We start from the raw sequence: 14,856 nt of genomic DNA on the forward strand, positions 1-14,856 counted from the left end.
TGCCTCTGACAGATACTTGGTTTCCAGTTATAGGCTCTCAGGAGTAGTGCTACTGAGGACTTTGATGGATGTGTCCTTTGATGTCCATACTTCTGGTGGTGTACACTGAGGGTTGGGATATACATGAGCTACCTCAGTACCAGTAGGTTCTACCAAGTAGTTTTCCATACAGGGTGTCTTCAGGATGCCATTTGAGTCTCTGATCAGTGTTACATTTCCTCAATGATAGTGAACAGCTTAATATGTCTTTGACAGGGTGAGCAGGGAGTTTGTTTCTGAAAGATAAAAAGCCAGGGGTCATTTGTTTTCTTCCTTCAAATGATGACTAGATTGACAGACCTGTCTGCTGCTCCTGAGTGGGGTCACCTTGAAGGCCATGTGTGCAGGGCTTGGTGGACCTCGTGGCCTTAGCTGTTGGCTCTGAAATACCCCCTCTCACAGTTATATTGCTGGTGGTTGCCACTACCTTCCTGCCAGCCCGTGGGGTGGCCCTCCATTGCCTGTAGCACAGTGTAGTAAGCTAAGCAGATTGCGGAAGCAAGATTTTACCAAAGATTCAGGGTGGCAGACAGGAAGCCAACCCCAAGAGCTCTGATCCTAGTTTACCCTGATCTTCCTCTTGGGCAGCCTCTATCCCTGCTCCTTGCTGTTAGAAGTGTTCTTCCTTGTCAGTGACAGACCCATTCCTGCCCGGGGTCTCTGAGGGACACCTCTGTGGCTGTTACCATTTCCGACTCCCACATGGGAGTAGCTCACAGAGAGAGGGGTTCTGTTCCCAGGAAGCCACATGTACAGTAGACTCACCTGGTCAGCACACGTGATAGGCCTTGAGCCACACAAGTGCCTGGATGAAGCTTCTCCCAGCAGGTCAGCCATTCTTGTCCCATGGACAAGTGAGTAACAGTGTCAGTAGCACTGATCAGGTATTACTGGTCACTACTGCACCAGGTAAGATGGTGTTGGGTGCTGTGCTGAGCTCCCCAGCAGGAATGAGGAAGGGAAGCTTCCCCGGGCAGCAGGGGTGGGATGTGAAGCCTTGTACGGCCTCAGCAAAAGCTGGATGGCAATGCCTTTGCCAGCCAATCAGGCTTTTCCCAGGCCTGAAGGCTCATCTGGCCCCACCAGTGTAGGCTTTTGTGTCTCAAGGAGGAAAACACCTTAGTTGCTTAGGGCTAGGGATAGCAGTAGAAAGAATGTGAAAGAAGACCTTTGAGTTTGTTAGGAGGACATTTTATACTGGTGACATTTGCCATGTATTTACTCCTCCTTTGTCTTTTGTAATAACAGAAGGTGCTTTTGTCACAGTGGGTGGACAGTGACGACGATGAAAATCCGTGTGAGCCAGATGGATTTCCAGGCTCACCTCCTGCACCACAGTATGCACAACGGAAAGGTAAGCAACCAACCAAAAAGCAAATAACTTCAAAACGTAAGAGCAGTTTGTTGCCATAAGCAATGGTGACTTTGGGGGGATGCAGGCATCTCCCCTCCATACTGTGGCTCTATGATGTTTTAACTAGGATTATATTTTAAAATTTATTTTCATTGAAAATAAGCACTCAGTCAGTTGCCCCAAGTACAGGGTGCTCACAGCCCCTGTTGTCTGCTCCCTGAGCTGTGAGGGGACCCATGACCAGGGTGGGGGGAAGAGGGTTCCTGGCTCTGCCATGAAGCTCTGCCTGTACCTTTCCTCGGCTTCCTGGTGCCTGGTGCTCCCTGGAATGAGTGGATAAGATCATCTGTCCAGTCTTCCATGCTGGGCCCAGGGCGAGGGCTGTTAGGTGAGTGGGTGGGTGGAGGTATTTCCAATTCAGTTCTGTACGTGAGCATTACCAGTCCTTATGTATTTTATTTGGCACAATGAGAGAGAGAAGGCAGCACATTATGGCATGGTAGGACACAGTTTTCAGTTTCCCAAGAGGTACCTTACATCTAGGAAGTGAGAGAGCCTGACACATAGTGAGCAAAAGGAAACTCCTTTATCAGGGCCCTTGGAGCTGCCTGGGCTCCAGAAACTCTTAGACTTTGTGACTGGAAGACAGAATGCTAGCCTAGTAACACTGGAATATTGAATCCATGTAAAAAGTGTATCTCTTCTTTAATTAGAGAAGAAATATCTGTCTTTGCAAAAAAAAAAAAATCGAATACAAATCTTATACTCCCATAGATGATGATTTTTAGCAGTTTTAAGTATGTGTATATAAGATACATACTATTTTGTTACCTGCCTTTTTTCTTCTCTTCTTTTTCTTCCTTCCTCCCCCCCCCCCCTCTCTCATTTATATATTTGAAAGGCATAGTGACAGAAAACAGAAAAAGATCTTCCATCCACAGGTTCACTCCACAATGACCACAATGGCTAGGTGGTGGGCCAGGCTGAAACCAGGAGTCTGAAATGCCATCCAGGTCTCCCACATGGGTGGCAGGGGCCCAAGCACCTGAGCCATCTCATGCTGCCTTCCCAGGTGCAGATGCGTTAGCCAGAAGATAGATTGTAAGCAGAATAGCCAGGAATCAATTCAGCACTCTGATATAAGATGCAGGTGTCCCAAGTGATGGTTTAACTGACCCACTGTGCCACACAGTATCCCCTGTCTCTTTCATCTCACAGTGCATCCTAAAGATCTTCCTATGTCTGTGTGGCCTCTTCCTCTGTTTTCTTTCTTTCTTTTTTTTTTTTTTTAAGATTTATTTATTTATTTGAAAGAGTTATACAGAGAGAGGAGAGGCAGAGAGAGAGAGGTCTTCCATCCGCTGGTCCATTTCCAATTGGCCACAATGGCTGGAGCTGCGCTGATCCAAAGCCAGGAGCCTCTTTGTCTCCCATGCGGGTGCAGGGGCCCAAGGACTTGGGCCATCTTCCACTGCTTTCTTAGGCCATAGCAGAGAGCTGGATCAGAAGTGGAGCAGCAGGACTAGAACCAGCATATAGGATGCCGACACTGCAGGTGGGGTTTTACCCACTACACCACAGCACCGGCCCCCCTCTGTTTTATGACATCTCTGCTAGGTGGCCTGATGTGTCACCTATAAATCAGGATCCAGTCAAGAGACAGAACTCAAAAGTAACTAAAGAGAGAAAATTTAATGTAGGAAATCTTCAAAAAGTTCATGAAAACTGGACGTTAGGCTAAAACTCACAAGGATTTTAACTTTATTGCACCAAAATAAACTTATCTTTTAATTCAGTTTTCTGTGGATTTTTAAAGAATATTTATTTTAATTTTATTTGAAAGAGAGGCAGAGACACATCTTCATCTGCCCATTTACTCCCCAGATACTTGCAACAGCCAGGACTGGGCCAGGCCAGTGCTAGGAGCCTGGAAGTCCATCCAGGTCTCCCACATGGATGACAGATACCCAAGGACTTGGGCCGTGTTCCGCTGCCTCCCAGAGGGCAGGCACACATTAGCAGGAAGCTGGATCAGAAGCAGAGGAGCCAGGAGTCCAACCAGGCACTCTGATGAGGGATGAGGGCGTTCCAGTGGCGACTAATCCCTGTGTCAGCCATTCATGTCTTTGAACTTTGTGAAGCCTCCTCCAATAAAGAATTATTGATTACAGCAGGATTGCCTACTGAGAGGTAAAGAGAACACTCAAGAACGCAGCACCAGCAGCTGCTCCCTAGGCTGCTGATGCAGTCTCTGAGAGGAGAGAAACCCGGGAGAGCCTTACCCAGAGCTGGTGTCCAGACCTTGTTGGAGAGAGGGTAGCCATGGCCTGCCACAGGCAGTTAAGGTGCTGTCCTCTCAGGTAGGGTGTGTCAAGGGAAGCCACCCATGGGCAGCTGCTGCGGTTGCTGGCCACCAAAAAAAAAAAAAAAAAAAAAAAAAAAGCACAGGGAAAAGAAGTCTAATCCTGAGGCAAATTCTTCTCTCCTGTGTCTCTCCAGCGCCCTCTACCGATGAAGCGTCTGATGCCTCTGGCAGGGATAAAATGTTGTAACAAGCAGGCAGTGACAGGTGGATCCTGAAACATGAGCTTGGAGCACAGGTGCTGGCTGTGCGGGATTGCAGCTCTTGCAGTGGTCCTTGGTTTGTGGAAGGCATTGAAAGGCTCTGGTCACTGGTGGAAAATCTCCATATGTCAAATTCTAATTCTGTGGCCCCGGGCCAGGCCCTCAGCTGTCTTTGCAGCAAGTGCCTGGGGAGTCTGATGTGGGTGATCCACAGACAACATGTCAGGAACCTTTCTGTGGCTCTCAGTGTTCCAGTTTTCCCCTCTGTCATTTCCGGGTGACAAGAAGCATAGTGAAGTGACTGCACCCTTCTTCGACACCGTCTGGGACGGTCTCTCTTGTCAGGTTACAGTAAGGATAAGTGGAATGACACGTGTGTATCCCAGTGCCTTCCCTTAGTCTTCATCCACTCTGTCTTGGCACATGAATACAGAGCTAGATTGGAAGCAGAGTAGCTGGGACTTGAATCAGCACTCCAGTGTGGGACCAGGCATCCCAAGGGTGGCTTAACCTGTGTCACAGTGCCCACCCCCATTAAAACTTTTGACAACAGGAATGTATTTCTGTAAAGGTTGGGACGGTCCCTAGCATGATAATCTTTGCAATAGGATGCCCATGTGGAAGACTTGTGTTGTTTTAATTGTGTGTACTCCTAGCCCATGATAGCATTGCAGAAGGGAAGACTGTGGAAATCTGTGACGGATGAAATAAGGAAATGGGGAAGAAATGTGTACATCAGTCAAAGGAGCAGCACAGACGCACCATACCAAAGAGAACTTGGGTGATGGAAAGCGTAGCTTTGATTTCCATCATATTCTTTTTCTGATAAGTGATAACTAAGATACTAGAGAAATTATTAGTTTCTTGGGGAAAATATTTGAATTTTCCTTTTAAACCGTTTATTATAATTTTGAACATGGACAAAAGTAGAGAGAAGACTGGAATGAACTCCCACCTGCTTATCACCCAGCTTCTGGAACTGCCAGAATTTTCTCTCAATTTTTTTTAAAAGATTTATTTTTATTTATTTGAAAAAGAGTTACAGAGAGGGGTAGAGACAGAGAGAGAGTGGTCCTCCATCTGCTGGTTCACTCCCCAATTGGCTGCAATGGTCAGAGCTGAGCCGATCTGAAGCCAGGAGCTTCTTCTAGGTCTCCGACATGGATGTAGTGGCCCAAGGACTTGGCCATCCTCCACTTCTTTCCCAGGCGCATTAGTGGGGAGCTGGATCAGAAGTGGAGCAGTCAGGAATTGAACCGGCACCCTTATGGGATGCTGGTGCTGCAGACTGATGCTTACCCCACTGCACCACAGCACCAGCCTCAGCATTTTCTCTTTCTTCTTAATTTATTTCCATATTGGCACCACTCTATTTTGTGAAGAATTTAAAGAGGACCTAGAAAACTCCATTAAATTTATAGAAGCAATAAGACCCAATGTAGCATTGTAGGGGATGGTATCAAAACTGTTTTAAGGATGTTATTTATTTTAAGGATGTGAATGTATTATTTATCACTTGAAATGTTCACTCATCAGAAATTATTTAGCGTCCCTACTGTGTATCAGAGATGACAGAGCCATAGGCTCTTCCCCCCACATTCCAATAGTGGAGGAGGGTATGTTCAGCGGACTGTTCTCTGGAACACCAAGGAGTGGAGGTGGGCACAAAGACCAGGGGAGCAGTTAGTGTTGTTTGCCTTAGAGAAGGCGGCAAGGAGAGGAGGTTTCACTGTGCTGGATGTGGAAGAAAAGGGTAGGGTTTTACCAGTTGACAGTCTAAGTTGTCCCGGGACATTTGACCTGATAACAGTTTGCTTAAAAGCAGTTCATCAGGGCTGGCATGGTGGCACCGCAGCAGGTTAGATGCCACTTAGGACACCGTTATCCCATGTGGGCACTGGGTCGAGTCCCAGCTGCTCTGCTTCTGATCCAGCTCTCTGCTAATGCACCTGGGAAAGCAGAGGAAGATGGTCTAAGTACTTGGGCCCCTGCCACCCACATGAGAGACTTGGATGCAGTTTTGGGCTCCTAGCTTCAGCCTGGCCCAGCCTTGGTGGTTGTGGCCATTTGGAGAGTGAAGCAGAGAATGGGAGAGCTCTCTCTGTCTCTGTCTGTTTCTCCCTCTCTACTGTCACTGTGCCTTTCAAATCTTTTATTTTTAAGGATTTATTTATGTATTTGAAAGGCAGAGTTACAGAGAGGCAGAAGCAGAGAGAGAGAGAGAGAGAGAGAGAGAGAGAGAGGTCTTCAAGGACTTGGGCCGTCTTCCACTGCTTTGCCAGGCGATAGCAGAGAGCTGGATCAAAAGTGGAGCAGCTGAGACCCAAACAAGCCAAATAAGCTCCCATATGGGATGTGGGCACTGCAGGCTGGGGCTTTAACCCACTGTGCCACAGTGCTGGTCCAATTTTTTTTTTTTTTTTTAAGATTTGTTTATTTATTTGAAAGAGTTACAGAGGCAGAGGCAGCGAGAGAGAGAGGTCTTCTATATGCTGTTTCATTCCCCAAATGGCTTCAACAGCTGGAGTTGAGCCGATCCAAAGCCAGGAGCCTGGAGTCTGCTCCAGGTCTCCCATGCTGGTTCAGGGGCTCAAGAACTTGGGCCATCTTCTGCTGCCTTCCCAGGTGGTAGCAGAGTGCTGGATCAGAAGTGGAGCAGATGGGACTCCAACCAGAGTCCATATGGGATGCTGGCGCTGCAAGTGGTGCCCCAATAAATGAGTCTTTAAAAAAATCATATTTTAGTAAAAACAAAACAAAAAAAGCTCTTTAATGATTAACTGTTCAACTCTTGGTAATTGTAACAAATAAGGAAGTAGATTTAGAATTTTCATGTGTCTTTAATCATTTTTGCTTTTTTTGTGAATTTTTAAAAAAGATTTATTTATTTGAAAGGCAGAGTTACAGAGAGAGAAGAAGAGGCAGAGAGAGAGAGAGAGAGAGAGTCTTCTGTCTACTGGTTCACTCCCCAATTGGCTGCAATGGCCAGAGCTGCACCAATCCAAAGCCAGGAGCTTCTTCCAGGTCACCCATGCAGGTGCAGGGTCCCAAGGACTTGGGCCATCTCCTACTGCTTTCCCAGGCCTTAGCGGAGAGCTGGATTGGAAGTGGAGCAGCTGGGACTCAAACTGGCGTCCATATGGGATGCTGGCACTGCAGGCGGCAGCTTTACCTGCTACACCACAGTGCCAACCCCTGTTTTGTGAATTCTGTAGAGATTGTGCCCTTTGTATTTGGTACATTGGTTTCTAATGTATTTTCAGCCAGTTATTATGCTTTGTAAGCTAACAGTAGAAAGTTAAAGTCACGTCCAGCATTTCAGTGCAACAGAGTATACATCACCTTCATCATTTGAGCAGTTTTTTTCAAGGAACAATGATGAGGGGACTTCCAAAAGTTAAATGAAAAGTATTATTAAAAAAAATTGTTTTGGGCCGTCATTATGGCATAGCTGGTAAAACTTCTGTCTGTGACACTGACATCCCATATGGGCATCAGTTCAGTGTCCCAGGTGCTTCAATCCAGCTCTCTGCTATGGCCTGGGAAAGCAGTTGAAGATGGCCAAAGGGCTTGGGCCCCTGCACCCTGTGGGAGACCCAGAAGAAGCTGCTGGCTCCTGCCTTTGGCCTGGCACAGCCCCAGCCGTTGTGACTGTTTGGGGAGTGAACCAGTGGGTGTGGGATCTATCTCTCTCCCTTTGTGACTCTGACTTCCAAATAAATAAAGGAATCTTTAAAAAAAATTTTTTTAAGAAACACAACTATGGGCTGGCGCCGCTGCTCACCAGGCTAATCCTCCACCTGTGGCGCCGGCACACCAGGTTCTAGTCCCGGTTGGGGCGCCGGATTCTGTCCCGGTTGTTCCTCTTCCAGTCCAGCTCTCTGCTGTGGCCCGGGAAGGCAGTGGAGGATGGCCCAAGTCCTTGGGCCCTGCACCCGCATGGGAGACCAGGGGGAAACACCTGGCTCCTGGCTTCAGATCGGCACAGCGCGCCAGCTGTAGCAGCCACTTGGGGGGTGAACCAATGGCAAAGGAAGACCTTTCTCTCTGTCTCTCTCTCTCTCTCACTGTCCACTCTGCCTGTCAAAAAAAAAAAAAAAAAAAAGAAACACAACTATGTGGATTTCAGATTTTTCTTTCTTTTTTTGCACTGCAATAGACTTTAATTCATTTTCCATGAACTCTTTGAAATCCCATCCTATTTTTCTGGCCCAGTTGGATGCTACTTCTAAGCAGAGCCATGAGAGGAGTCAGCCTGAGCCCATCTGAACAACAGTAGGTGGATGTGTGGCGAGCACAGGGGGAGGGGCCCAGCACGGCAAGGACTCAGGGTTCCCGGTGACGTTTGGCCTTGGTTCCACAATCACGTGTGCCACCAGAGGTGCACGTGAACAAGCATTGTGAAGAGCCATGGGCAAAGCAGAGGCAGGCTCCCTGCCTCACCCGTTCCCCGCTCGCCACACCCATGTCCTCCTTGGTGCAGAAGCTGAGTTTCTGTGATTTAAGTCTTCTGAGCTGTCTGATTTATCTGCTTTTAAAAGTTTTTTTCCTTTTTTTCTTACTCAGATGATACACATGTGGTTCTAAATTTAAAGGTAAGATTTTTAAAAAACCTGATATTCTCAGTAGATAGAATTTCCTCCATAATTTTTAAGCATCTCCTATGATTGTGGGGGGAAGAAAATCTTCCCTTAAGTGTCCTTTCTTCTTGAATGTTTCTTTTAAATACTTTTAAGTCAACGAGGAAACTTTTGTTTTCCATACTTTAATAATGAAAGCAAAGTACTGAAAGGTTTAAAATCACATAATTTCTAGAATGAATACACAGTAACTACCTTGAAAACATGGAAATAGTTGCAATTTAAGTTTTTAATAATGTGATGTCATACTAATTTAAAAATTGAACATTTCTAGTAGAACTTATACACTTATCTGCTTTTTCAGCAGAAATTTTAAGCTTCCTGTAATACTAATGTGTAATGGAAAAATCAACAAAAGTTTAAAGGCTTCCTCTTCCTCTAAGTGTGGATTGAGAAGCAAGGTTTTTTATATTCTTTTGTCAGCATTTTTAAAACTTGCCTCACTGCATTTGGTGGGGTCCTTTTTGCACATGGCAAAAATGTGAAATGGCCCATTTGGCGTCTGCCTTGCGCATCTCTGCTCTGCGTTTGAGCCATATCATGCGCTTTGTTTGTTTGTTTGTTTGTTTTAGCAGCAGAGAGAGCAATCGAGAGGGAGATCCCATCTGCTAGTTCCCTCTACACATGCCTGCAACAGGCTGGGCTGGGCCGGGCCAGGATGAGGCTGGGAGTTGGGAACTCAGTCCAGGTCACATGTGTAGCGGGAACCCACTTACTTGAGCCACTGCTGCCTCCCAGGGTCCGTGTCAGTGGGAGTTGGAGTTAGGAGCTGGATCCAGGCACTGAACCCAGGTATTCTGATGGTGGGATGTGGGTGTCTTAACTGCTAGGCCAAGGGCCTCCTCTCACATGTTTTGGAAAGTAAACGGATGGCCTGTTGCTCCTATGACTGTGTGAAAGGACCCAGTCACTGAACTCACAGGCAAAAAGGCAGGTGGAGGGTGCAGATAGGACTTCCCTCGCTGCCTCAGAGAACCCACCAGGAAGAAAGACCCTGCAGGTTTGAGTCACTTATATAAAGCAGTAGAGGTATGGGAATCTGGCCTGGTGGTTAAGATGCATGGGTTTGATGCCTGACTCCAGCTTCCTGCTACTGCAGACCATGGAACATAGTGGCCGTAACTCAAGTGATTGGGTTCCTGACAACCCTGGAGGAGATCCAGATTCCATTCCTGGCTCCCAGCTTCAGCCCAACTCAGTCCCAGCTGATGCTGGTGTCTGGGGTGTGAATCAGCAGGTGGGAGTTCTCTGTTGGGCTCTCAAAAACAAAAGCAAAAAAACATTGGACACTCAAGTTTCTAAAGCAAAAACAAAAACAAAAACACACCAAACCACAGGAGGCAAAATGAAGGGGGAGGTGTGCTGATAACACCTGAAGAGTGACGTCCCAGTTGCCCGTGTCCACTTTTGGGAGGTGGGAAGCTCTGTGTTCATACTCTTGCGTTTTTCCTTCCTAGGATGAAGAGGTGTCGTTGTGTGAAAAGCTTTCACCCTCCCCAGGTATTGGCCTTTTGAATGTTGTTATGATTGAAGAGCTTACTTTTTTTTTTTTTTTTAAAGATTTATTTATTTGAAAGAGTTACAGAGAGAGGGAGAAATAGAAATATCTTCCATCCTCTGGTTCACTCCTCAGATGGCCTTAATGGCCAGGACGAAGCAGGAGCTTCATCTGAGTCTCCCACGTGGGTGGCGGAGGCCCAAACAGTTGGGCCATCTTCCACTGCTTTCCCCAGGCCATTAGTAGGGACCCGGATCACAAGCGGAGCCTCTGACACATGAACCGGCATCCCATGTGGGATACCTGAATACCTGAGCCTGGATCACGCATAAAGCAAAGAGGCTGATTTAGCTCATAGTTTTGGAGGATAACAGTCTAAAGTCAAGTGGCCTGCTTTGTTCAACCTCTGGTCAGGGCTATGTGGCAGGCAGCATGTGAGGGAGTGGGAGCGGGGGACATGTGTGAGAGGAATCACACGGTGAAACAGGACATCAGAGGGCTTCTGCGGTCAGGCTCACTCTTCTGTAACAGCTCGCTCTCGCAGGAGCTGCCCGGGGCTCCTGTAGGAATTCTCTTGATCGCTTCCAAGGACGACAGCCATCCCCCCCCCCTTCACCACTTAAAGGCCCCACCACCTTTTCATATGATCACACTGGGGACCACGCCTCTGTCACGTGAGCCTTTGAGAGACAAACCCAAACCCTGTCTATACCCCCACCGTTCATCCTCCAGGTCAGATTGGAGTGATTTTCACCCTCTGTCTCAACATCTTTAGGGCCATACTCTGGGAGACCGCCAGAACTCTGGCTTCTGGTCCATAAGTTAGGTCCATTCTATGTTACAGGTATTCTGCTGTCTAGCCCATGACTTGAATTTATGTTATTAATCAAAATGTTGACTCTGGTGCGATACTGACTTGTATCTCTGAGAATCCTACTACACTCATTCCGGTGTTACTGTCTGGGCTGCAGCCCCTCTTTCCTTTCTTGTTTGACTTTGGTGCATCTCTTGGCTCAGTTACTTGATGCTTTATGGTGTAGGCACATCCTGGTCCCTAGAGGCCTGTCTAGGATGTTGTGTGTCCACTACAGGCTGCTTGGAGAGGGGAGACCAGCCAGACTGCCAGGTGTGCAGCTTGTCTCCTGTGACTGACAGGCAGGGGCAGGATGTACAATCAGCCAGGCGATGTGGGATCCCTCTCTTCCTCCTGGGCTTCTACAGACCCCTGACCTACCTTGCGTCTCTGACCTCAGATTCTGAATGTCCTGCCCGGGGAGGGGCCCACATTTTACTGGTGCTGCCCGGCCCAGGGAGGTGATTCCCTTGCTACTTCTGCTCTTGTGCTGTAACTAGCCCTGCCTCAGCTCTTTGCAGGCTGTGTGGTGTCACTGCTCCTACCAGGTCAAGGTGTATCCCTGCAACCACTCCCCTTTTTGTGACTCACCTCTTGTACTTTGTAGGCCGTGGCTTTGTCTTCAATCTAATCTCCTCTGTTTTCCCTCTGGAATTCCTTGTGGTTCCGTTCTTGTGTCCAGTGTAACTGTGGGATTACCCATTTCTTAGCCTGTCCTTTCGTGTTCTAGGGACTGGGTGTATGTATGTTGGGTCAGGAGAGGCTCTCTGAAGCCCCCAGCTCTCCCACTCTTGTCTGTTCACGGGACATCTGCCTCTACCTCTACTGGGAGGTGTGCCCTCCTTTTGATGTGGGAGAAGTAGGGTTTAATTTTATTAATCTAGGTCCTTAGCTCTTACTTAAAAAGTATTTCAAGCACAGGCACATATATAGTGCACAAGGTGATAAAGTTTATTCAGAAGGTAAGAAAGCAAACACACACACAGGCGTAGTTAGAGTGGGCCAAAGAGAGAAGAGGATGAGGGAGAGGAAGTAGAGAAGGAACACCCTCAACACCTTCTCTCTTTGGAAGAGAGCAAGCACGTTCCAGTGCCTTCTTTTATGAGGTAGTGTCATCACCCGGGAGTTTGTGACACCTCCCTGAAATTTCACGTGGAGCTTAATATGCATTTTTACTTGGCAGCCCTTCCTCAGGTCCCAGATGAAAATTGGGTATCCTTGGAAAGGGTCTGACAGACAAATAGGATAGAATTGCAGAGGGCAGGGCCATGTGGTTTATGACCTCCTGCACAGCTAACTATTTTACTCCATATTTAGAATGAGTGTCTCTCCATAGAATACCTATCTCTGTTGTCCTCCAACTTTTATTGCTATTCCTACTTTTAAAATTTTTTAAAGGATTTATTTATTTATTTATTTATTTATTTGAAAGGCAGAGTTACACACAGAGAGAGGCAGAGTCAGAGAGAGAAGTCTTCCATCATTGGTTCACTCCCCAAATGGCCCCAGTGGCCAGAGCTTGGCCAGGCCATAGCCAGGAGCCAGGCCAGGAACTTCATCCGAGACTCCCACCGGGGTGCAGGGGCCCAAGTACTTGTGCCATCTTCTGCTGCTTTCCCAGGTGCATTAGCAGGGAGCTGGATTGGAAGTGGAACAGCTGGGACTCAAACTCACTTGCATATGGGATGCCAGCACTGCAGGTGGCAGTTTAACCCACTGTGCCACAACACTGGCCTCTTAATTTTGTTTTTAATTTATTTGAAAGGCAGAGAGAGATAGTTCACTTCCCAAATACCAACAAGAGCTGGGGTGAAGCCAGGCTAAAGTCAGGAGCCCAGAACTCATTCTGGGTCTCCCAAGTGGATGGTGGGGACCCAAGTACTTAGGCCATCAGCAGCTGCCTTCCAGAGTGTGCAATAGCATCAATTCCTTGTTCAAATCCTTTCTGACTCTGTTTCTCTTCTGGTGCTGACAGCTCCTCACTGACTCTCTCCAGCTGAGGTTGCCCTTGGAGCTCTGGGCCCACATCGTAACCCGAGTTGCCTGCTCCTCTCCCTTCCATCCCCACTCTTCTCCTTCACTTTGTGTTCCTTGTCAGGGTCAGTGTCAAAGGACCAAATTACAACACCTTTAACTAAAAATCTTTTTTTTTTTTTAACTTTTATTTAATGAATATAAATTTCCATAGTACAGCTCATGGGTTACAATGGCTTCCCCCTCCCAAAACTTCCCTCCCACCCCCAACCCTCCCCTTTCCCGCTCCCTCTCCCCTTCCAATCACATCATGATTCATTTTCAATTCTCTTTATATACAAAAGATCAGTTTAGTGGAAATTAGGTAACGATTTCAACAGTTTGCCCCCATATAGCAACACAGATTGAAAAAAAAAAAAAATACTGTTGGAGTACTAGTTATAGCATTAAATAAGAGTGTACAGCACATTAAAGGCAGAGATCCTACATATTATTTTTTTAACAATTAATTAATTTTCTATGCCATTTCCAATTTAACACCAGGGTTTTTTTTTTTTTTTCATTTCCAATTATCTTTATATACAGAAGATCACTTCAGTATATAATTAGTAAAGATCTCATCAGTTTGTACCCACGCAGAAACACCAAGTGTAAAAATACTGTTTCAGTACTAGTTATAGCATTACTGCACATTAGACAACACATTAAGGACAGATCCCACATGGGATGTAAGTACACAGTGACTCCTGTTGCTGACTTAACAATTTGACACTCTTGTTCATGGCGTCAGTAATCTCCCTAGGCTCTAGACATGAGTTGCCAGGGCTATGGAAGCCTTTAGGGTTCGCTGACTTTGATCTTATTCCGATAGGGTCACAGTCAAAGTGGAAGTTCTCTCCTCCCTTCAGAGAAGGGTACCTCCTTCTTTGATGGCCCCGTTCTTTCCACTGGGATCTCACTCACAGAGATCTTTCATTTAGGTCTTCTTCTTTTTTTCTTTTCCATGGTATCTTGGCTCTCCATGCCTACAATGCTCTCATGGGCTCTTCAGCCAGATCCGAATGCCTTAAGGGCTGATTCTGAGGCCAGAGTGTTGTTTAGGACATCTGCCATTCTATGAGTCTGCTGTGTATCCCACTTCCCATGCTGGATTTTTCTCTCCCTTTTTGATTCTATCAGTTAGTATTAGCAGACACTTGTTTGTGTGATCCCTTTGTTTCTTAGACCTATCCATGCCATCGAATGTGAACTGAAATTGATCACTTGGACTAGTGAGATGGCATTGGTACATGCCACCTTGATGGGATTGTATTAGAATCCCCTGGCACATTACTAACTCCATCCTTTGGGGCAAGACTAATTGTGCATGTCCCAAACTGTGCATCTCCTCCCTCTCTTTTCCCACTCTGAGATTTAACAGGGATCACTTTTCAGTTAAAATTTAAACACCTAAGAATAATTGTGTGTTAATTACAGAGTTCAACCAATAGTACTAGAACAACAACAACAACAACAAATACTAAAAAGGATAAAGTATTACATTGTATATCTATAGTCAGGACAAAAGCTGATCAGGTCGTTGTTTCTTATAGTGTCCATTTCACTTCAACAGGTTTCCCCTTTGGTGCTCAATTGTCGCCGATCAGGGAAAACAAATGGAATTTGTCTCTTTGGGACTGGCTTAATTCACTCAGCATGATGTTTTCCAGATCCCTCCATCTTGTTGCAAATGACTGGGTTTCATTGTTCCTTACTGCTGTATAGTATTCTATGGAGTACATGTCCCATAATTTCTTTATCCAGTCTACTGTTGATGGGCATTTGGGTTGGTTCCAGGTCTTAGCTATTGTGAATTGGGCTGCAATAAACATTAATGTGCAGATGGCTTTTTTTATTAGCCAAATTAATTTCCTTTGGGTAAATTCCAAGGAGT

General features: G+C 46.4%; 1 protein-coding gene across 1 annotated transcript in view; it reads left to right on the plus strand.

Annotated features, from left to right (window-relative positions):
- The first annotated feature begins 1,285 nt into the window (after window positions 1–1,285).
- LOC133755656 (centrosomal protein of 89 kDa-like) overlaps window positions 1,286–14,856 on the plus strand; it is a 32,386-nt gene continuing 18,815 nt past the window's right edge. The window contains exons 1-3 of the mRNA XM_062185708.1: window positions 1,286–1,393; window positions 8,525–8,553; window positions 10,056–10,098. The gene's annotated coding sequence lies outside the window, so the exon portion shown is untranslated. The remainder of the gene's footprint in view (window positions 1,394–8,524; window positions 8,554–10,055; window positions 10,099–14,856) is intronic.

The sequence above is a fragment of the Lepus europaeus genome, unplaced genomic scaffold, assembly GCF_033115175.1.
Source record: "Lepus europaeus isolate LE1 unplaced genomic scaffold, mLepTim1.pri SCAFFOLD_664, whole genome shotgun sequence".
NCBI lineage: Eukaryota > Metazoa > Chordata > Mammalia > Lagomorpha > Leporidae > Lepus > Lepus europaeus.